At 36.9% G+C, this 23,836-nt stretch overlaps 1 long non-coding RNA gene across 1 annotated transcript; it reads right to left on the bottom strand.

The window, feature by feature from the left end:
• Positions 1–969: 969 nt before the first annotated feature.
• LOC116482500 (uncharacterized) lies at positions 970–4,744 on the bottom strand. Its single transcript, XR_004251882.1, has 3 exons — positions 4,625–4,744; positions 4,029–4,168; positions 970–2,594 (listed from the first exon to the last, which is right to left on the bottom strand). It is a non-coding gene; the product is annotated as an uncharacterized LOC116482500 (long non-coding RNA).
• Positions 4,745–23,836: the final 19,092 nt, after the last annotated feature.

The following is a 23,836-nucleotide window of genomic DNA, read 5'->3' as shown; positions in this document are numbered from 1 at the left end:
AATTCAATTAGATAATCCAGATGAGGAAACTGATTCTTAGAAGAAGTTTGATCAGATCATCTATTGGAAAGTGTAGTGCTGAAATTAAAAATTATTTCTGCCAGAATACAAAATTTGCATTCATCTGTCTAAATCAGGATACCCGAGAATTGATTGAAATGCAAGATGTGCAGTAGATTACTTTAGCTTTCCTTATAAAGCAAATTACTCTCAAATTAAATATGTTTGATACAGTGTTGCAAAAATTCCATCTTGGGGCACTTCAATTTTCAAAACATAATATTATTTCAGTCTAAAGAATATTAGCATAAGATTTAACACTGCCATTCACTTATTTAAATTTACCTATTTAATCAGATATATTTAATCAAGTTATATATGAATACTTAATTAAACTTGTTTTGGTTAACATTCTGGCTTAGAGTTGGATTTCTGTATATTGTGTTTATGCAAACATAAAATGATTATGTTCATATCTAGAGTAGCTGCTAATTTATCTACCCACACCTATTTTACATTCACAATTTTTTAAGGTTTAAATATCTAAAACAGAAAACATTTGAAAATTAATATTTTGGTTATTTTAATACAGAATATTCAATCATTAAATTAAGCTTGAGAAGAAAAACTAATCCTCAGGATTTTTATTATGTATTTAATATATATGTAATGAGCGGGAGAAGAGAGAGCCTAAGAGAGACAATAAATAAATAATAATATAATTTTTAATGATTTTTTTCTTTATATTTTCTTCAATACCCCAAATCTTCTCACACAAACTTGAATTACATTTTTGTAGAAAAGTTTAAATTCTTAAAATATTTTGACTTTATGATGAATAATAACAAATTCATTTTTTTTCTGTCTCCCGTACACACATATACAAACACAAAGATATGGAAAAAGCTAAAAGTACCCTTGCCTTAGTCCATCTGCGCTACTATAACAAAACCCCATAATCTGGGTAGCTTATAAACAACAGAAATTTATTTGTTATAATTCTGGAGGCCGGGAAGTCCAAGATAAGGCATCTGCCAATGAAGTGTCTGTTGAGGATCCATTTCCGGATTCATAGAAGGTGTCCTCTAGCTGTGTCCTCATATAGTGAAAGGGACAAGGTAGTTCTCTGGTTCCTCATTGATAAGGTTACTAATTCTATTCATGAGGGTTCCATCCTCATTACCAAATCACCTCCCCCAAATCTCCATCTCCTAATACATCACCTTGGGGGTTAGGATTCCAACCCATAAGTTTAGAGGGGTCACAAACATTTAGACCAAAGTGTTTCTTAATGAGGCACATACCATTTCCTGATTGGAGAGCTGTTAGTTTTTCATAAGAAAATCAATGTCTCCACGGGAAGAGGCAGTGGCTAGAATATATACAATAGGTTCAAGGCCAAAAAACAAAAGTATTATTCATGGTCACTGATTGGAGATTCAGTAGTTGCCCTGCATGTATGCATAAGGATCAAGCACTTTATTGGAAATAAATAAATTTATTTTTGGTGCTTTGATAAAACTATCACTTAATAGGAAGGTTGGGTTTTCCTGACAATTATTTTGTGGTTAGTAATTTTTTGTATAACACATAGTATTGGAGGACACTTACATATTTTCAGTACAAAGTGTGAACAGATTGAATTCCAGCTTTGTTCATACTGTCCCTTCTACCAAGGAAATACAGAGATGGAAAAGAAAAACCTAGTAATCAAAAGCGGAGGGTTACCTGGAAGAGTAACAACACAAAGAAGAATAGTGAGGCTGGATCGCCAGCAAAGGCCTGAGTGGGGAAGCCATACCTTAGTTTGATGAGCTTCCTCCAAAAGAAGTATATGAAGATGCTACTGAGTATGCTGGTTATGTTTATCTTCTCAGTGCAGCACATCGCTCTCAGTTTCTCACCTGCCAGAACAGGTGTCCTCTAGGAAGAGTTGTTTTATATATATTCGTTTTACATAACTTTCTCACTAAAACTTGAACTACATTTTTGTAGAAAAGTTTATATTCTTAAAATATTTTAACTCTATGATGAATCATAACAAATTCTTTTTTTCTATCTGACATATGCATATACACAAACACAAATACATGGAAAAAGCTAAAAGAACCCTTGCCTTAGTCCACCTGGGCTGCTAAAAGAAAACTCCATAATCTGGGTAGCTTATAAACAACAGAAATTTACTTGTTATAGTTCTGGAGTCTGGTAAGTCAGTAGTCAGTTTACTTCTCCAGGTCCTCTTTAACACAGTTTTTCTTAATTCTGAGTGACAGGGACAACTAATACTTGATTTGAAGAATATTTAGCAAGATAGAAAAATCAAATATTGATCTCTAAACTTTGTAGGTTGCTGTGGGACTATAATTTTCAGAAACAGCAGTCTCATATATACAGGACTTGAGGAAAACTTTGCTTTATTATCTACAATAATTTGGATACTTCTCTGCTGTCAAAGAGAAATAACCTCTAGGAAATGTTTCCCATCTTAGTGGAAATAATAATATGTTGAATATCTCTTGGTTGTACCTGGAAAGTTGACATTGCTAAGAGCTTGTCTTCTAAAGCAAAAGAAGTTGCATTCCACTGGTATTCACCTATAATAAATATGAAATGCACTAAGTATTACCTGGGAAGACGGAGAGTTAGATCACATGTCCAAATCTCTTCTCTTTTAACGTACTTAAATTAACAAAATTGCTGAACAAAGAGATGAAAATTTTATCCAGACTAAAACTCGAAAAGGACTTTCTGATATCCTACAGATTATGAAATATCTATGAAAATCTGGAACAAGCTCATAGAGGATACCAGGAGCTAACAACTGACTCTCTGGAAGTGGAGTGCCATGTTCTTATCAGCACATAGAAGAGATTTTGAAGGACTCCCTTATTAATACTTTGAAAATCACAGAGCAGCCCCGATTGAAGGAGAAGAAGTCAATCATCCAAATGATTTTTTTGTTTTTTTGTTTTGACTTGATACCCTGAAAAAAAAGGAAATGGTATGAAGACAAGTTTGCTTTATAGCTGAGGAGTGAGGTGATGATATGCATGAGGGCGTGTGTCTCTACTGTCAGAGAAAAATAGCCTTGGGATATCCCACAAATACAAAGACAGTAAGCACTGTGGGCCACTCTACATCAGTTTCTCACCAATGTAGTTGTTTAGTATAGAATAGGAAGTACACTCATATCTGTGGTTAATCCATAATGAAAAATGTAAGTCCTTAAAAAGGCAAAGCCCGCCCACTACATCAGATGTTACATATTTAGAAATTAAGCACACACATTTCTGTGACTTAATCAGTCAATTTTTCCCCTCCTTTTCAGGCAACTGTTAAGTTGGTTTTACACTGGACTGTACCATCATCCAGGGACATGGTCACATTTAATTTCTCAAAGCTGAAGAAAATACGATGGTGAGCTGATAAATTCAGTGACTATTGTTGAGCAAATTGCAGAGCTTGATAGAATTGTCTTAAAAAGTTAATTTTGTTAATCAAAGTAACTAAGCAACAATTCCTAAGTATGTTACCAAAAAAAAAAATATTACTGTGTAAAGGCTTAAAATGACATGGTGTCTGATAGCTCAATACTTATCTGTTTTTATTTTATTTCAATTATTATTCCTGTAAGAATTTACAGATAGCAGATATATAATAAACATTTTTGAGATCAGAGAGTCTTTGGAATAAAATGATCTCAAGGATAGTGTCCAGTAGAGGATCCAGAATGAAACTAGGGAGAATGAATAATAGCGAGAGATGGAGAGGCAGGAGAGAGAGAGAGAGAGAGAAAGATATGGAGGGGTGAGAGAGAGAGAGAAAGAAAGAGAAAAAAAGAATGAGCACATAAGTACAGATGAAAATAGATAAATCTCAGTAAGTAAATTGTGTAAAAAGAACAGGAATGAGACCCTGAGCATTTTCCTGGAATAGCTCAGCATGTCTATGGAAAGTTTTTCTTTTTTTTTTTTTTAATCAAGGTAGCAGCTTTGCAGGTATGAGGATGGCTACATTCTAAGACTCACTGCTGTACTGGAGGCCATTCCAGTGGCCTGAGTATATCACCATAGTTCTTCATCCTGGAATGTTGGTGATAGCCAGGATAGCCAGGACAGGATAATCTCTCTTCCTCTGGAAGAGCCCTTGTCTTAGTCCTTTCATGTTGCTGTCAAGGAAAACTGGAGTCTAAGTAAATGCTAAAGAAAAGAGATCTATTTGGCTCACAGTTAGGCAGGCTGTACAAGAAGCATGGCACCAGCATCTGCTTCTGGAGAAGGCTGCAGGCTGTCCTCACTCATGACAGAAGGCAAAGAGGAGCAGGCATGTGCACGGAGCACGCAGTGAGAGAGAACGCAAGAGAGCAAGGCGGTGAGAGCGGGTACCAAGCTCTTTATAACAACCAGCTCTTACAGGAATTAATAGAGCAAGAGGGCTCATTACTGTGGGGATAGCAACAAGCTATTCATGAAGGATCTGCCTCCATGATCCAAACACTTCCCTTTAGGCCCCACCTAAAACACTGAGGATCAAATTTCAACATAAGGTCTGGAGGAGTCAAATAATCCAAACTATAGCAATTCTACCCCTGGCCTTCTAAATTGTATACCCTTCTTATACATACAATATAGTCGTTCCATCTCATAGTCTTCAAAACTCTTAACTTGTTCCAGCATCAACTCAAATGTCCAATATTCAAAGTTTCATCTGAGACTCAAGGCAAATTCCTTATAGCTGTGACCCTGTAAAATCAATAACAATGTTTTTACTTCCAAGATACAATGGTTGTGTAAGCATTAAATAAACATTTCTATCCCAAAAGGGAGAAATAGGCTAAAATAAAGGAGTAACAGGCTCCATACAAGTCTGAAACCCAGCAAAGCAGACATTAAATCTTAAAACTCCAAAATAATCTCCTTTGATTTCATATCCCACATCCTGGGTACATGGTGTGAGGGGTCAACTCAAAAGGCCTCAGGCAGTTCTGTCCCCATGGCTTTGTTGGGCACAGCCCACATGGGTGCTCTCTTGGGTTTGAATTGAATGCTTGCTGCTTTTCCAGGCTGATGGTGCATGCTGTTGGTTGGTCTACACAGCCCTGCTCCCACAGTTCCACTAAGCAGTGCCCCACTGGGGACTCTCTGAGGGTGCTCTAACTGCACACTTCTACTCAGTATGAACTTAGTAGATTCTCTCTGCAAGCACTCAGCCCCTGCAGCAGAATTGTGCATGGTTACACAGGCTTTGGGATGTATCCTCTGAAATCTAAGTGGAAGTGGCCAAGCCTCCTCCACTCTTGCATTCTGAGTGACTGCAGACTTAACACCATATGGACACTGCCAAGGCTTTCAGTTTATGCGTCAGAGCTGAGGACCAAGCAGTACCTGGGGCCATTGAGCAGTGGTTGGAGGTAGAGCAGCCAGGACGCAGTGAGCAGCATCCCAAGGTGGTACAGGGCAGTGATGCTCCAGTCCCAGACCTTGAAACAATTTTGTCCTCTCCCAGGTGTCTGGGCCTGTGATGAGAGGAGCAGCTTTGAAAATTTCTGCAATGCCTTTGGGGCCTTTTCCCCATTATCTTGGCTTTCAGCACCTGACTCCCATTTAATCATGCTAATCCTTTTAACAAGTGGTTGCTCTGCAGCACCATTGGATTCCTCCCTTAAAAATGCTCTTTCCTTCTCTATCACGTGCCCAGGATGCACATTTTCCAAATGTTTAGGCTTTGCTTTACTTTTAATTATACATTACAACTTTAGGCCATTCATTTGCTTCTGTATCTGACACTCTTTGAAGGATTTTCTGCTTAGAAATTTCTTCCACTAGATACTTTCGGTCATGACTTTTAAGCTTGGCCTTCCATGAAGACCTAGAGCGTGAAAACAATGCAACCAAGTTCTTTTCTATGGTTAACAAGGGTAAACTTTGCTCTAGTTTCCAATCAGTTCCATGTGAGATCCTGTCAGCTTGGTCTTCACGGTCTGTATTTCTACTAGCATTTTGGTCACCATCACTTAACCAATCTCTAAGAAGTTCCAAACTTTCTCGAATCTTGTCTTTTTTCAGACCTCCAAATCCTTCTATCCTTTGCCCACTTCCAAAACCACTTCCACAGTTTCTGGTATTTTTATAGCAACATCCCATTCTTTAGTACCAATTTTCTGTCTTAGTCCTTTTAATGTTGCTACAAAGGAATATCTGAGGCTGGGTAATTTATAAAGAAGAGAAGTTTGTTTTTCTCACAGTTATTCAGGCCATACAAGAGGCATAGTACCAGCATCTGTTTCTAGTGAGGGCCTCAGGCTACCATTACTCACAGCAGAGGGTGAAGGGAACCAGCATGTGCAGAGATCACACAGATAGACAGGAAGCAAGAGAGCAATGGGGGAGGTGCCAAGCTCTTTTTAACAACCGCTCTCATAGAACTAATAGAACAAGAACTTACTCATTACTGAGGATGGCGCCAAGACCATTCATGGGAGGTCCACCCCGATGAACCAAACACCTCCCATTAAGCTCCACCTTCAACATTGAAGATCAGATTTCAATATAAGGTATGGAGAGGTCAAACAAAGTAAACTATAGCAGTAAAGTTGTTGTTGTTGCTGCTGCTTTTTTTTCTTTCTTTTTTTTTTTTTTTTTTTGACACGGAATCTTGCTCTGTTGCCCAGGCTGGAGTGCAATGGTGCGATCTCGCCTCACTGCAAGCTCCGCCTCCCGGGTTCACGCCATTTTCCTGCCTCAGCCTCCTGAGTATCTGGGACTACAGGCACCCACCACCATGCCCTGCAATTTTTTTTTTTTTTTTGTATTTTTAGTTGAGACGGGATTTCACCATGTTAGCCAGGATGGTCTCGTACTCCTGACCTCGTGATCCGCCTGCCTCAGCCTCCCAAAGTGCTGGGATTACAGGCAGCAGTAAAGTTTTAATAAGTGCATGGTTCACCCAATTTCTCATCTTTTCGGTTCACATAGTTCAAGTACTGCCAATAAAAATAATTTTCGCCATATTTTTACAATGCCTATAGTGTGCTTTTGAACAAATAATGGTTTCCTCTAAGGAGATAGATAGCAAAGGCATAAAACAAGAATGTGGAATTTATAAGCCACTCATCACGTAGGGAAGGCACAGACTCCAGGATACAGAAACAATTGCATCTGACCCTGCTAATTGACTTGAGTTAAGTGCACCCAAACCTTGCTCTTTAAAACAAAACAGTGAAAATGTGCTGCAGAGGAGATAGATGACTCCCTAGGGAGGAGGCAAAAGATGCTTCTCTGTGAGCTTTAAAGTGTTCATTATAAAAAGCAGAGATACTTATCCCTGTAATTCTCCCAGGAAAGGAACTGGAGAGTAAAGATGAAGATTGTAGGCATGAGCTCAATTCAGGGAACATTTTCATTTCAGTGAGCATCTGCTGACAGTAAATCCAGTGATAACTGTCATGCAGTGTGGATGTCTTACTTCTTTCTAGTAAGCCTGATGAGAGCACCGTATACCTCCTGGCATAATTGTTCTTGTTCCATCTGAGCTTAATGGGGATTTAAACATTCACAGGAGAAGTTAAAGGCAAAGAAAAATGTGACAGTATAAAAAGGAAAACTATTTTTAATGAGCTTATTTTCTTCTATGTAACTCATCCTTATTTTCTAATTTCATAGTGTTATATGGAACATTTTTGATATGAAAGAAAAACCAAATGATCTCATTTTATTTTATTTATAATTGTATTATTGATCTCTTATTATGATGGAGACCCTTTATATGTATACTGCAATAAATGGAAGAGCTTAAGAAGCAATGGATACAATAATGATATCAGCTTGGCTGCCAGGAACTTGATGGATAAAATCTGCTAAGAGACACATGAGATTATTTACGTCAATGAGTGTGTGATAATAAAAGGCAATTCAACCTCATAGATTTGCAATTTAGACATAACTAAATATGGTAGTAACATTATATTTACTTCTTAATTCACTTATTATGCTTGTTTCTCTTGACCAAAACAAAGGTAAACTCTACAGAATAGTTTAATTACACTTAATGTAAGAAATTAATATCAATTTTTATGACTGGGAGACTCACAAATTAGTCTAGCTATAATAGAAAAGCACTATAACTCAAACAACAGTTAGATTCCCTGTGCATGAGATGTCTTTGACCTGCCCAAAAAAGCTTCTGCACATGGAATTCGCATGAACCTTATTATAATACCAGCATCCCAACACTAGGCAACATTAAACCCTACAATTACATTATTATATGTAAGTGGCAATACGCTGCCAGAAACTGTAATGTCTCCATATGTGTTTAGATGATCTGTAAAGGAGCTGCTCTATCTCAACCACAGCATGAAACTATTTCTGTTTTTACACTGATAGTAGTTCAAGTTTATTAATTCTAGCAACCAAAACATATAACATCAAAAATCTTGAAATAGCTGGGCATGATGGCTCACGCTTGTAATCCTAGCACTTTGGGAAGCCAAGGAAAGAGGATCTCTTGAGCCCAGGAACTCCAGACCAGGCTAGGCAAAATAGCAAGATCATATCACTACAAAAAATTTAAAAATTCCCTGGGCGTGGTAGTCTGCACCTATTGTCCAAGCTATTCAGGAGGCTGAGTTGGGAGGATGGCTTGAGTCCAAAGTCCAGGAAGTTGAGGCTGCAGTGAGCTGTATCACGCCACTACACTGTAGGCTGAGTGATGGAGCATGACCCCATCTCCAAAAAAAAAGAAAAAAAAATCTCGAAATAAGTATTTTTTTAAAGTATTTTATTTGTGCAAACTGGGTATGTCTTTCAGAGTGCAATGTCTATGTAAATATTCCTTGCTGGTAGCCACAATCATTGAAATATTTTAATTTGTTGCTACTCTGTGAACAGAATTATAAAAAAACTTACAACTGATTCAACTTGTGGATATTTACCAGGACTTAAATCCAAACGCCTGTCTCTGATAAACATGTGTAAACAAATTGCTTTACTAACTAAAAAAGGTCAAGTCCTGTGCTTGACTAATTTAGTGTGGAAATTTCTCACATTAATCAAAATATAAGCTTGGCAAGGAATATGCTATCCTAACTGGCTAACTCTATATGTTTCAAATTAACTGTCTGCCATGTCAGATTATCCTAAACATGAAAGAAATACATATGTGACTCAAAGTTTGCGAACCTTTGGTGAGATTTGTTTAAATATCCAATTTAGTTTTAAAATCTTACGTATATTAAATTGAAAATGATGACTTTCAATATTTTACCCATCTAGTTGTATATCCTCTCTCAATTTTTCTTAATATGCCTGAGAAGAAAATTGAGGTTAAAGAAATTTAGTGAATGCTATTACAGATCTGAATTGCTTCTGCTATTTTAAAATAATATTTTCTACTCACCTGTGCCTTACCAATTAGTTTATTCAAAATATAAAATGTCCTTTATTCCCTTGGACTTTTGTTCACCTAACAAATGCTGTGTCTGCATTGTGTCCAGCTACTTGTCTTAGGTAGCAGAGATAGACATAAAGTAAGACACAATTCCAGAATTTGAGAACATTAGTGTAATTGGGAACTCAGTTCATAAGAGGAAAACATAAAGCTATGTATAAAGAAACAGAAGGAAATACACAGATTACTGCAACATCATATGGACTAGAAATATCACAGAGGCTACTTGGTGAAGAAAAAAGAATGGAACGAAAAAGTACCTGAGAGAGAAGAGATGTCATAAAGACTTAAGAATAGGTGAAGAAAAGGAAGTAGAAAGTATAAATATTAGAAAGAGTAAAATAAAATTGTCTTTATTTATAGATGACATGGTGGTTTATATAGAAAATGGCAAAGAATCGGCAAAATACTGCTGGAACTAGTAAGTAATTATGGCAACGTTGTAGGATACAAGATTAATATTTAAAGGTCAATTGCTGTTTTATATACTGAAGATGAAAACAGGGAAATTTGAAATAAAAAACAAAATATCACTTACATTAGCACCAATAAAATAAAATACTTAAGGTATCTATCTGAAAATAAGTATCTATAAAATCTATATGAGAAAAACTACAAAATACTGATGAAAGAAATCAAAGCAGACCTAAACAAGTGGAGAGATATTCCAGGTTCATGGATAGATAGACTGTGAGATATGTTCAGTTTTTCCAAATTTATCTGTATATTCAAGGCAATTCGAATCAAAATCCCAGCAAATTGTTTTGTGGATGTCAACAAATGGTTCTACACTTTTTATAGAGAGGTAAAAAACCCAAAGTAGACAGTTCAATACTGAAGAATAACAAAGTTGGAGAACTAACCAACGCAACTTGATCTCCAGACTTAATATAAAGCTACAGTATCAAGACAGTGGTATTAGTGAAAGAATAGACAAACAGAATAAATGTTATATTAAAAAAATGAACAAATGTTCAATGGAACACAGTAGAGATCCCAGAAATAGGCTCGCATAAATATAGTCAACTAATCATTGGCAAAAATGCACAGACAATTCTATAGAGAAAGGATTGTCTTCTAAATAAATAGTGCTGGACAGCCTGACTTCCACATGCAATAAATAAATAAATAAATAAATAAATAAATCTAGACACAAACGTTACACTTGTCACAAAAGTTAGTCCAAAATGGTTCATAGTCTTAAGGTAAAATGCAAAACTATAAAACTCCTAAAAGGTAACATAATGAAAAAATAAAGGTGACCGTAGGTTTGGTGGATTTTTAGATTACGACTCCAAAAGCAAAATCCATTAAAAAAAATCAACAAGAATTCCTTAAAATTAAAAAAAAAAGTTTTTCCAAAGACACTATCAAGAGAATGAAATGAGCAGCAGCAGACTGGAATAAAATATTTGCAAAACATATACTAGATCAACGACTGACATGCAAATATACAAAGAACTGTTAAAACTCAACAATAAGAAAACAACGAATTTTAAAAAATGGCAAAAGATCTGGATGGACAACCTCACCAAAGGAGGTATACAATGCCAAATAAAAATATAAAGAGATACTTGATGTCATCTGTCATCAGGGAGTTGCCAATTAAAAAACTAAGTGAGATACAACCACACACCTGTTAGAATTAATAAAATGAAAACACTGATAACACCAAATGCTTGTGAGGATGAGGAGCAAAGGGAACTCCTATTAATTGATTGTGGGAGTGCAAAATAATGCAGACATATTGGAAGACAGTTTGGCAGTTTCTTCAAAAAATAACATTTGCTTACTATATGATACAACAAGCACACTTCTGGTACCTACCAAAAGGAGTTGAAAACATGTCAGCACAAAAACCTGCATACAAATGTTCATACCATTTGTATTTATAATTGGCAAAACTTGGAAACAACCATGATGTCCTTCAATAGGTGAATGGATAAGGAAACTGTGGTATACCCATAAAATGAAATATTATTCAGCACTAAGAAATGAGCTGTCGGCCCAGCGCGGTGGCTCATGCTTGTAATCCCAGCACTTTGGGAGGCCAAGGCAGGCAGATCACGAGGTCAGGTGATTGAGACCATCCTGGCTAACATGGTGAAACCTCATCACTACTAAAAAAATACAAAAAGTTAGCCGGGCATGGTGGCGGGCGCCTGTAGTCCCAGATACTCGGGAGGCTGAGGCAGGATAATGGCGTGAACCCAGGAGAAGGAGCTTGCAGTGAGCCGAGATCACAACACTGCACTCCAGCCTGGGCTACAGAGGGAGAGTCTGTCTCAAAAAAAAAAAAAAAAAATGAACTGTCGTACTATGAAAGACGTGGACTTTATTAATAATAATTTATCAATGTGATTCAACAATTTTAACCAATGTACTAAACTAAAACAAGATGTTAGTAGGGAAAACTGTGCAATGGGTGGAAATGAGGAATACAAGAATTCTGAACTTTTCTATTATGTTTTCTGTAAATATAAAACTGTTCTAAAAATAAAGTCTACCCATTAAAGACAAAAAAAAAAGAAAATAAAAAGAAAAGAACAGGTGAGCCAGACTTTCAGAATGTGGAAACCTAGAAAGTATATATTTCCCTCTTTACAAAGCAGCAACAAAGCAAGGAAATTCTTCCTATTCATAATTTTTGTTCAATTCACAGAAAGCTGAAGTTGCTGGGGACAATTAACCCTAAGTATAAGACACGTGACTCCAAAATGAGACGAGAGAAAACTTAGCTGACTTGCAGCAGATGCCATTTGAGCAATGGTGAAAAGAAGTTAGCTGGATTTTTAATAAATTGCTCAAGCTACGTGTGGAGTAGCAAGAAAATATGAACCTCTGAGGGCAGAGGACACAAGGGCAATTTGCACTTATTCACAGATTCTTTTCTACTGACGTTTCTAGAACTCTAAAAAAAAGATGAGGGGCATGATGATACTGGCTTAAATGAGAGGCTGCTTCAAGGAGGGCAGAAAGCCTACCCAAAATCCTTTCCCCCTCCTCTCCTATGGGACAAAAATCTTCTTTTTTTTTTGTCTTTAATGGGTAGACTTTAGTTGGAGTTTTGCTCCTGTTGCCCAGCCTGGAGTGCAATGGCGCAATCTCGGCTCAGTGCAACCTCCACCTTCTGGGTTCAAGCTATTCTGCCTGGAAAATCCTAAACCACTAGGTGAAAGCCAACTACCTTGTCACCTGTGGGGCACTGGTGAAAACCTATTGCAAGTGGAGAAAGTGACCAAGAGGAAACAAACAAACAAACCCCTCTGACTTCATGGGAGTGGCAGGAATAAGTCCTGGGCCCTGACCTGCAGCTGAGTGCCAGACAGGATCCCCGAGAAGGCTCTACACCCATGACTCAGGGAAGCAGTGCTTGCTTAAGACTGAGATTTAATCAGAATCATAGAGAAGCCACCATCATACTATGCCCCTGACACCAAGCTAATGACTGTTGAGTAACAAGTAATAATGTCCTAATGTGATAGTCTAGTAAATAATCATCAGGATGTGTAATGCAGAAAATATAAATGAATGTATGTCCCAAGCTGGAAAATGTGAGGTGTTTTTGTGGCTTTTATGTGGAGATAATTTGGAGAGGCACTGGGGGCTGTTATGGGCTGAAATGTGTTCTTTTAAAATTTATATGCTGAAACCTTAATTTAAAGAGGTGAACAAGGAACCAGCAAATATTTTTATTCTAGCTTTCCTGAATTGTTGACATTTAAATACATGCAGTGGTATATAGAAAGTCTTACATTTGCTCTGTTGCAAGTGGCCATTGCACACAAAGACTATCAGAAGAGAAGGCTGGATCCTGAGGCAATGATCAAAAGATATTGATGATCTTCACCACACAGAGCAGTTTGCCATTGTGAGCCCCCTACACATATTGTTAAGACTCCATCTCCCCCTACCACAGAGGTTCTGAATTTCTGACCTTTGGGTTTTTTTTTTCTTCTAGTGCATCTAGATGGCAAGAATGAGTCATCTTGAAGAAAAAGCAGTGGGAGATCAAGAAGAATTCTTGTGGCAAGGAAAACATTATGGAGGTATTAAGTTGACTTTGGGGAAGCAGTGAAAAAATGTTTTTTCTATAATACATAATCACAGTTGCAAAACAAAAAAAAGATACTTCTTTCAAGAACCAAGGGGTTGCAGTCACAGTTCAGATTTGAGTGGTAAGAAAAACTCACAGGACCTAAAATGTCAATACTTACCAATCTATGGCTTATTGCAGGACAAGGACATAACACAACAATATTACAGTAAAAATATACTTCTAAGATAAAAGCTGTCTCACAGCAAGGGGTCTGCAAAGTGTCCTCTGTAAAGTCGCTGACATCCAAGTGTCCTCTGTAGAGTCTCCTCCAGTATATACCGTATCTCTTTCTCTCTCGTGTGTGTGTTTTTTGTTTGTTTTTTGTTTTTTTTCAAAGTGTCGCTCTGTCGCCCAGACTGGAGTACAGTGGTGCAATCTCGGCTCACTACAACCTCTGCCTCCTGGGTTCAAGCAATTCACCTGCCTTAGCCTCCCAAGTAGCTGGGATTACAGGCACGCACCACCATATCTGGGTAATTTTTGTATTTTTAGTAGAGACAGGGTTTCACCAAGTTGATCAGGCTGGCCTTGAACTTCCGAGCTCAAGCCATCCGCCCACCTGGGCCTCACAAAGTGCTAGGATTACAGGCATGAGCCACCGCACCCAGCCTATACCTTATGGCTTGAACAGTGGACCACTGATACCTGCACGGAACACCTCAAAACCAGTTGCTCAGAATGGAGTCTCAACAGGAATTTCTTATACACGGTTTATCCTGTAGGCATATTCTTGCTATGTAACCAGCGCAAAAGTCAGACTCCTCTGAGAAACTTATGGAAACCAGGTGCTGACAATGTTATGCTTTACCTGAGCCCTGTGCTCCTGGAAAACAGCTGAAGTTAGGGAATCCCCCCATCTTTTGTGGTTCCAAGAAAAGGCTTACAGCCAAGAGCTGATGCTAAGCAAGTGAGCTCCCAAATTGGAGCTTAGCCTGGGAGCGTTCCTGGTTTGCTCAGGAAAGAATTTAAGGGCTAGCCAGAGGTGTTAGACAACTTTTAATGAAGCGGCAGCATCCAGCAGCAGGAGAGACAACGCTTGTGGAGCAGGGTTACTCTATAGGCAGTCTACCCAGAGCAGTAGCTCAGAGGCAGTTCTGCAGTCATATTCATACCTACTCTTAATCACATGCAAATTAATGGGCAGATTATACATAAATTTCTAGGAAATTAGTGATAATGTCTGGATCATCAGGTTCTTGCCATGGAAAGTGGTGGTAACTTTTGAGTGTTGCCATGGCAATGGTAAACTAACATGGCGCACTGGTGGATGTATCTTAATAGAAAGCTGCTTCTGCAGTGTCCCTGTTTGAGTCTTCAATTTGGTCTGGTGTCTGAATCCTGCCTCCAGAATCGAGTTCTGCACCTCACCTGAATACCACACTTCTCCACTTGACTTGGATACGATTTGCGAATGATACTTTGTTTATCTAAGACAAAGCCAGACCCAGACCCTCCAAATTCTCATTCTTTGCCTCAGTAATGATTGATTTGCTGAGCTGTTTGTACCCATTGACCAATCTGGACAAAATACCTGCTAACTCGTCATTACCAAACTTTTATCTAAATTATTCTGCTTTACCACAAATTTCTAAACTCCTAAACTTTGACCCTTTAAGACTGGGCAAGCAGAACAACCCCTTACAAATGGCCCTTTTTTTTTTTTTTTTTTTGAGATGGAGTCTTGCTCTGTCGCCCAGGCTGGAGTGCAGTGGCTCGATCTCGGCTCACTGCAAGCTCTGCCTCCCGGGTTCATGCCATTCTCCTGCCTCAGCCTCCCAAGTAGCTGGGACTACAAGCGCCCACCACCACGCCCGGCTAACTTTTTGTATTTTTAGTAGAGATGGGGTTTCACTGTGTTAGCCAGGATGGTCTCGATCTCCTGACCTCATGATCTGCCTGCCTCGGCCTCCCAAAGTGCTGGGATTACAGGTGTGAGCCACCGTGCCCGGCCACAAATGGCCCTTTTTTGAGAATCTATTGCTCTCAGAGAAAAGCCTTCCCTGCTTAAGTGTCTGATCATGCTCCGCATTCATCTCACTGCTCCACACCTGGTTCTTTCTAGACCTGTTTACTCCTGCATGAGAGAAAATTCCTTCCTGCTTGGCCTTTGAGGTGTTTTCACATCTTATAATCTGAGTGTTCTCTTTATTCTGATAGACCCCCTTTCCTAATTGGGGTTATCCTCTTTTCCCATAGCAATTGAGCTTTGGAGTAAAGCCTTTCCTTAGCTAGGTCTAGATTTGTCTTGCGTTTGAGAGGTCTAATCACCAGTCTCACTGCTATTAATAACCAGTGCTACCGTGCTGGTACAATCTGCCTCCAAATCTCCCTGGACAGGCACAGGGTTACAAAGCAAGATGATTAGTAGCATTATTAATAGAATTCCAGTATATTTCATGCTATGCGCACGTATAGGGACTTGAGCAACACATGAATGAGAATTATTGTAGAAGCCTATTGGGATTAAACCTTACAGCATAGGAGAAAAAAGGAAGAAGAGTTTTAAAACGATGACAAACTAAGAAAGACATGGATAAAACCTAGAAACCTGAACACAGGAAGAATTTTCATCCTAATGAGAATATACCAGATATATTTTTATAATAAAAGCTCTCCATTTTTAAAGTAAGGAAAGTGAAAGGGTACATTAAAGGGAAAAAAGCATAATTGTCAAATCCTTTTGTATATTGAAACTTTATAAATCAAAAGAAACTCTTAAAATTATCTAGCCCCTTCTCTCAAATAACAACAATGGAGAGATATCAGGTTGATCTAAAATCTCCCTGTGATACAGGGCACGGAAGCCACAAAATCGTGGCTTAACCAGGGAAAGTTCTTGGCTTTGCCCAGGAAAGCTTTCAAGAGTGAGCAGGTGGTGGAAGGAAACAGCTTCACTGCGGCCGCAGCATTGCAGCACAGTGACTGCCCCTGCAGAGCAGGCTGCCCCATAGGTGGTGTGTGGAGAGCAGCAGCTCAAGCTCAGTGCTGCAGTCAAACTCTATCCACCTTTAATTACGTGCAAATTAAGAGGTGAGTTATTCAGAAATTATAGAAAAGGGGTGGCAACTTCTGGATTGTTGCCATGGAAATGGGCGGTAACTTCTGGGTATTTTTATGGCAATGGTAAACTGTCAGAATGACGGTGGGAATATTTTAGGAAGAGGTAATTTCTGTGCCTCTTCCCTGTTTCGGCCAGTCTTCAGTCTGGTCCAGAGTCAAGTCCTGCCTCCTACCTCCCCTTCACTTAATAAGTATTAGGAAACAATGACGTATTTTCCTTACTGTGTAAAAGCAAATTATAATATTTACATACAGAGCAGAGCTGAGAAATAGAGCAAATAAATATATAAATTTTGTAAAAATATAGCACCTTCTGATAATCTTACAGTAAAGGAAAATGTAATAAAAATTAGCACCTATGAGCAGAAAATTTTACAGTATAATTGTCTACAGCATTAAAATGGATAAATATATAGACATAAATGTAATATTTGAATTAAATATGTATATAAATGACTACATTTTTATTTGGAAAATGCTACAGAAGTGTTTTGAATGTAAAATTCTAAGAATTATAGCCCTGCTTAATTCAGTCAGAGAATACAAAACAGAGGAAAATATAGTTTATTTATTAATTTTTAAATTTTTTGTTTATTATTTTGTGGGAAACACCTTAATAAATGATAAGAATAGAGAAAGAATGTCTATCTTCCATATCACAGAATAAGAAAATATCAAGGAAAATAATATATTATCTATATGGCTAGCAGAAGAAAGTAAAATGATAAAAGACATTAAATGGTGCAGCGATGTTAATAGATTCAATGAGTCTAAACTTCATATTTTAAAGGCAAGAGCATTTACATTGTGTCAAAAAAGTTATAAATATTTATTTATTATGCAATATTTAACCTAATATAAACAAAATGCTGGAAATAAAGAATGACCAAATATACGTCACTTAAAAGTGAAACAAATGTTTATCAAAATGAGAAAAAAATATAGGATACAATTTATTAGTAATAAAAACGAACTGAAGCAAAAGGGGTAATGTACTTTATCTGCAAGTTATATGTACTATTTAAATAAGAAACATTTATTTATAAGCACAAATATACGTAGCATCAAAATATGTCAATCAGGAAAGTTTATAATTAGGAAGTATTGAAAAAAACAAATAATATAATATTTTAGAGCATGTGCAAATTATATAGTTAAGAAAAACAACAAACATTATGGGATTTGACCTAAGTTAACTTAAAAACCACTTAGTGGAATAGCTTTTTTGAAAAGCAGATGGATCCATTGATATATAATTTTAAAATAATTTTTAAATAGTTGGATAGCCATCAAATTCATTTAGGAGGCTTGTATTAGATTTTTTATCTTGACAAATATTCCAGAAATTTTAAAAAAGTAATAATAAAGTAAATTATCTCATGTTGGTATATGTAAAAATCCTAACGAAATTAAGTGGTTGTTATAGACTGAATACCTATCTTGTGTTCACCCAAAATTCATATGATGAATTCTAATGCTCCAGTGTGTTGGCATTAGAAGATGGGTCCTTTGGGAGATAATCAGGTCAAGAGGGTGGAACCCTCATGAATAAGATTAATACTCATAAAAGGAACCCCCAAAATGCAGTCTTGCTTTTGCTGCCACGTGAGGGTAAATCGGCAGATTGCAACACAGAAGAGAACCCTCATCAAAACCTGACCACTCTGGCACCTTGATCTTGGTCTTCCAGCCTCCAGAACTAGGAATAATAAATTTCTGTTGTTTATAGGCCACCAGTCTATGCTATTCTGTTATAGCAGCCCGAACTAAGATATGTGATGCAAAGTTTCCTCTGGCAAAACTGATTGAGGTTTAACTAATGAATTATTCATTAGTAAAGGAGTACTAATAATGCCCAGATAGATGAACATTTAAATAACATTGAAAGTAATACTGAAATGTAACATAAAATCTTAGTATTCAAATGTCTACGTAAAATTTGACCTTAGCTAAAAGTAGAAATGTACTAAGAAAAAGATGAAGTAAAAATTAAAATTAAAATATCTACTATTTTCTCTTGGTAGAGATTTTGCTAATTCATTTTAATTATTGCTCAATTCAAATTATGTTTAAAATAACTATATGTAAAATAGTGAAGAGAATAAGAATATGTTCAAAACTAAAAGCAACACACTGTGGGTGAATTAAGCAGCAAAACAATCCACATATGAAAGGTAGTCTTTGATATGTCCCTGGACTCCATGTACTGTTTTGGGTTTGTACATTTTTGTTTGCCAGTAAAGCACCTGGGCAGGATTAGACAAGAACAACCAGGAGTTCAGTTATTTTATTGTACACAACAAAATGCTAACGATGCCAGGACTCTGCAAAGGCAATTCTTGCTAAAAGGTCATTGTCAGCAAGCATCGCTGAACTTCTGTTGATCTTCATTCCAGAGATTAATTGTGCTCGATTGCATATGATATTATTTTCATTGGAACAACTGATGTTGACTGAGATAGTGAGGTCTGATCTCCCTGGGATTACTCAAAGGATTTTGGAACACAGCATTTACTCTTGTCTTCCTTTAATCTAGTGACCTTGTTGATACGATCTGTTAGGGTAGTTGTTTCAATAATTCTATATTTATTCTGTAATTTTGAAAGTGTTTTTTCTCTGTTTTTTAACTCAATTCACAGAAAAACTCAGAAATCATGACATTTATTACATGTTTACTCCCCATGTTTTCAAATTTTAAAAAAAGCAACCTTGCATTCTGAGAATAAAGATCATCATCATCATCCCTACATGATTATGGTGAATTATCTTTATGATGTGTGCTGCTGGATTTGGTCTGTTAGTATTTAGCTGAGGATTTTTGCATCTGTGTTCATCGGATATATTGGCCTGAAGTTTTCTTTTTTTATGGTCTCTCTGCCAAGTTTTGGTATCAGAATGATGCTGACCTCATAGGATGAATTACAAAGGAGTCCCTTCTCCTCAGTTTTTTGGAATAGTTTCAGTAGGATTGTTACCAACTCTGCTTTATATGTCTGGTAGAATTGGCCTATAAATCTCTCTGCCCTAGGGCTTTTTCTGGTTGTAGGCTTTTTATTACTAATTCAATTAGAAACTAATTATTGGTCTGTTCAGGGTTCCAATTTCTTCCTGGTACAACCTTGGGACATTGTGTATTTTCAGGAATGCATCTGTTTCCTCTAGGTTTTCTAGTTTGTGTGCATAGAGGTATTCCTAGTTTTGTTTATTCAATTTATACCTTGAGGCAACAATGTATTTGAATTTTTAATAAATAATAACTAAAGTTAATTTATGAAATCTTTCTTTCCTATCTTCTTTTCTTCCTTTCTTCCTTCCATTTTTCTTTTCCTTCTTTTCAAAATACCCAGTGATCTTGTACAATTATAGTGAATAATTTTTATCTCAAATGAGGATGTCATGCTGTGTATTGTAACCATGTCTGATCCCATTCTAGAGACCTGATGGCCCTGTCCCCCATGGGTTGGAAGGCTGTATCATAAACAACCTCCAACTACTCTCCACACTATCCAAGCCTTCCACAGGCTGATTAGCTGGATTTCCCAGATTGCTCATGCAGCCAGCCCATACACCAAATACATATTGCCCAGTTTTTCCACTTAAAACCTTTCTCTTATTCTTGATCTTTAATAAGAAAGAGGAACAGATATATGAAGAATTGAGGAACTGACATTTACCACTCGATTTGTAAATATCTCTATTAGTCTGTTTATTTTCCATGCCACATCATCTGGGAAATATCCTGGTGCATATTGCTATAAGGCCATGAAAAATCACCCATTGCGTGATAGCAATAGTGGTATATATGTTTTAGAGACATAAGAATGACTTAACAAAATTTTACTTATCAAAAGTGTACCTATACATAGTCAGTATGCCTAAATAAGCAATGAAACCTATTTAATTAGAAATGTGAACGTTAGGTATGTACAGTGTAATAGTATCTGGGAATATTGGTAAAAGTGAAAACAAAACAAATTTTGTGACGATCCCATTTATGTGTCATATATTCTCCTCACTCTCAGATTTTTTGGGGCTCACCTGCCTCCCAAGTCTTGGGTGCTCACTACAGAAATTGATCATCACTGTCATTGTCTCATTTCCTAACACCACTGAACACTTTAGCCTCTGCTATGGAAAGTTATGGATTGACCACCCGGACCAGAGCTACTGCCAGACTCCAAGGGCTAAGATTCCTCTTGTTACCTCCATGTCCCAGTGAAGTGCTGCTCTCCCTCCTTGCCTGCCTCTCTTGCCTTTTGTCTTTATTTTTGCTGCCCTGTATTTATAATAACAAAAACTCTCTTAGGCTACCGAAGACTAAGGCAATACCAAAGAGGAAGATTTGGGCTTAGGATGTGCTGTCCTGAAAGGACCACTATCACTGAGAAGCAGGGATCAAGGCAATTCAGCCTCAAATCCAGGCTTTTCTACCCAAATATTCCCATCTCAGATTTCAGAATCCCATTCTTTCTTCATTAGAGATCTGACTTTGACCTAAGAGTAAGTTGAAAAGGTTTATGTCACATAAGAAAACAAAGCAAACTTGACTGTGTGGCCATCAACAAAACCGATAGTGAGTTTTGAGCACACTACAGAACTTTTAAAATCCAGGATCATTCAATAGAGTGTCAACTAAAGACTAAGAAAGTACTGCTAATCAGTTATAATAGCACATTTAGATAGAAACTTTCATGCACACACAAAAACATCAATATTTCTCTTGATTTTCCTTTAAAAAAAATCTAAAATGTTGAGGGATGGAGGAATATTGTGATTCTGTCTGAGACTTTCCTTTTTTGGGAGCAACTTTCTGTAGTTCTATGGCAAGGTTATTTGCAGATAACTGGAAAAGAGATTGTTCCACATTTCCTACTGAGAAGCAAATGCATGAAAAGGCTGGTCCTGCATCGTGCTTCATGATATAGCCATACACACTGTCCAGGCTTAGCATTAGGCACTTCCAGTTGCTTTGTGTTCGAGTTAGCTTTAACTACACAAGTCTCCCGAATATGCTCTTTGATACCATGCATTTGCTCCTGCCATCCATTTTACCTACAGAAGACTTTCCATTCTAGCAGTTAGACTCGTTTACCATTCACAAATAACCTTAGAAAATACATTTTCAATGATTATTTGTTGATTTTCCAATCATATAATATCTCTGCCACCTTTGGTTAAACCATTTTTCACCTGTTTTATGACAATTATCATTCTAAATCCTGGTGTACACAATTTATGACTGTATTCTATTCTCTTAACCCCCAAATTCTTCCCAGTTCTTAAACCCCTAAAAGATAGATAGTGTGTCTTAATCACCTCTAAATCACTCGAAAGGGATATATTTATGCACTACTTGCTTAATAAGCAGTCTTTGAACTGCTAAACTCAATAGAATTTAGTATCCGTAATTGCACTAACGTTTATTACCACTCCCATTTTTCCTGAGTATTTCTCTTTGTTTTCTCATTTATCTCCCTTACGAATATGTGAAAGGCAGGCGGAAAAATATTTTTTGTGGTTCATAATCACTTTCCCTAATACAGAGATTTTTTTCATGTACTTATAATTTTCTTACTTTTCCCAAAAGCTTTTAACACAGATACCTTGATGACTTTCCAACATAAACCCATTTAATAAATAAATTTTCCTGAGAAAATGCATAATATGCCTCTCTTAAGTCCATATCAATTAACTGCAATAATTTCTATAGTTAGAAAACATTCAGATGGGTGAGGTGGCTCATGCCTATAACCCCAGCACTTTGGGAGGCCGAGGTGGGTGGATCACCTGAGGTCAGGAGTTCAAGACCAGCCTGGCCAACATAGTGAAAACCAGTCTCTACTAAAAATACAAAAAATTAGCCAGGCATGGTGGCAGGCACCTGTAATCCCAGCTACTCTGGAGGCTGAAGCAGGAAAATCGCTTGAAACTGGGAGGCAGAGATTGCGGTGAGCCGAGATCACGCCCATTGCACTCCAGCTGGGGTGACAGTGTGAGACTCCGTCTCAAAAAAAAGAAAAAAGAAAAACATTCAAAAGGTCAAAAAGAAAAGATTTTTGAATGAAAAAGTTTGCTTATGGACCTCTGAAAATATTTATATTCCCTTGTCAAACACTTAAATTTAAGAGAAATGCTAATTAATACAACTTCAGACTCAGTTCTAAAAGCAAATGAACTCACAGCAAAGAGAATTATTAAGAAATGGTAAACTCACATTAAACAAAACCCTGTTTTTTACACACATGATACCAGAGAGAAAGTTATGTAACATATTTAAAAATGAATTATTGCATTTGCACACACAATTTTATTTAAAACAGGAAAAACACAATCAAGATCTATTTTTAAATCTGTTATGACTAACAAAATTTCCACCATTTTAAAAGATCCAAATGTTATATATTCTGTACATATATATATCCACATACATGCCCACATATCCAGAAACACACATACATGTGTACACATATACATATGTGTACATACATATACACATATATCCATTCATCCATACATGCATACATACATATGGGCAACAGATACACATATGCCCACAGACATGTGTGTATGTGAATGTATATGGAAAGATAATGAAAAAACTATTTTTCTAGTTTTGGAAAATCATGGAAAAGATCTTCAAATATTTATTTTAGCATTCAAAGTAATCTTGAATTATTTCATAATTTTGGAATGAAGAATACTTTCAATCCAGTTTACCTAGGTCAATATTATTCTCCATCATCTTCTGATTTACTTCAAGTCCATATTTGTGAAGCCCTTTTTTTTTAATATAAGAAGGATAGAAAAGAGCTTGACAGTTTTTAAAGAAAATTTATAGTGGGTAATATAGTATGTTTTTAAAAACCTTATATACTTCTGGAAAGCCTAGAAAACAGGCGGAAGAGCACGTTACATGGCCATTAGGCATAAGACTTCAATTGCTCAGAGCCTCTTTAATATATTATCTCCCTGGAGGTTCTTTTAAGCTTCCAGTGAATACTTCATTTTAGTAGTTTCTACTACGCTGTCATTAAAGATGCTTAACTTTTAAGATTATCAGAATTTCTTTTTACATACTACCATTAGGACTTGAATAATTTCTGAGCTAACCTTAATAGAAGCAGACGTTTGACTTATAGTCCATTGGGTCTTTAGAAAGAAAGTTGTAACAGAAACACCCAGTAAATCAAGAAGTTGATATTAATTTAATATATTGTCCATATTGAGGCT

The sequence above is a fragment of the Hylobates moloch genome, unplaced genomic scaffold, assembly GCF_009828535.3.
Source record: "Hylobates moloch isolate HMO894 unplaced genomic scaffold, HMol_V3 SCAFFOLD_14, whole genome shotgun sequence".
Classification (NCBI taxonomy): domain Eukaryota; kingdom Metazoa; phylum Chordata; class Mammalia; order Primates; family Hylobatidae; genus Hylobates; species Hylobates moloch.
The sequence above is the reverse complement of the archived record's forward strand: the minus strand, read 5'-3'. Positions and strand labels throughout refer to the sequence as shown.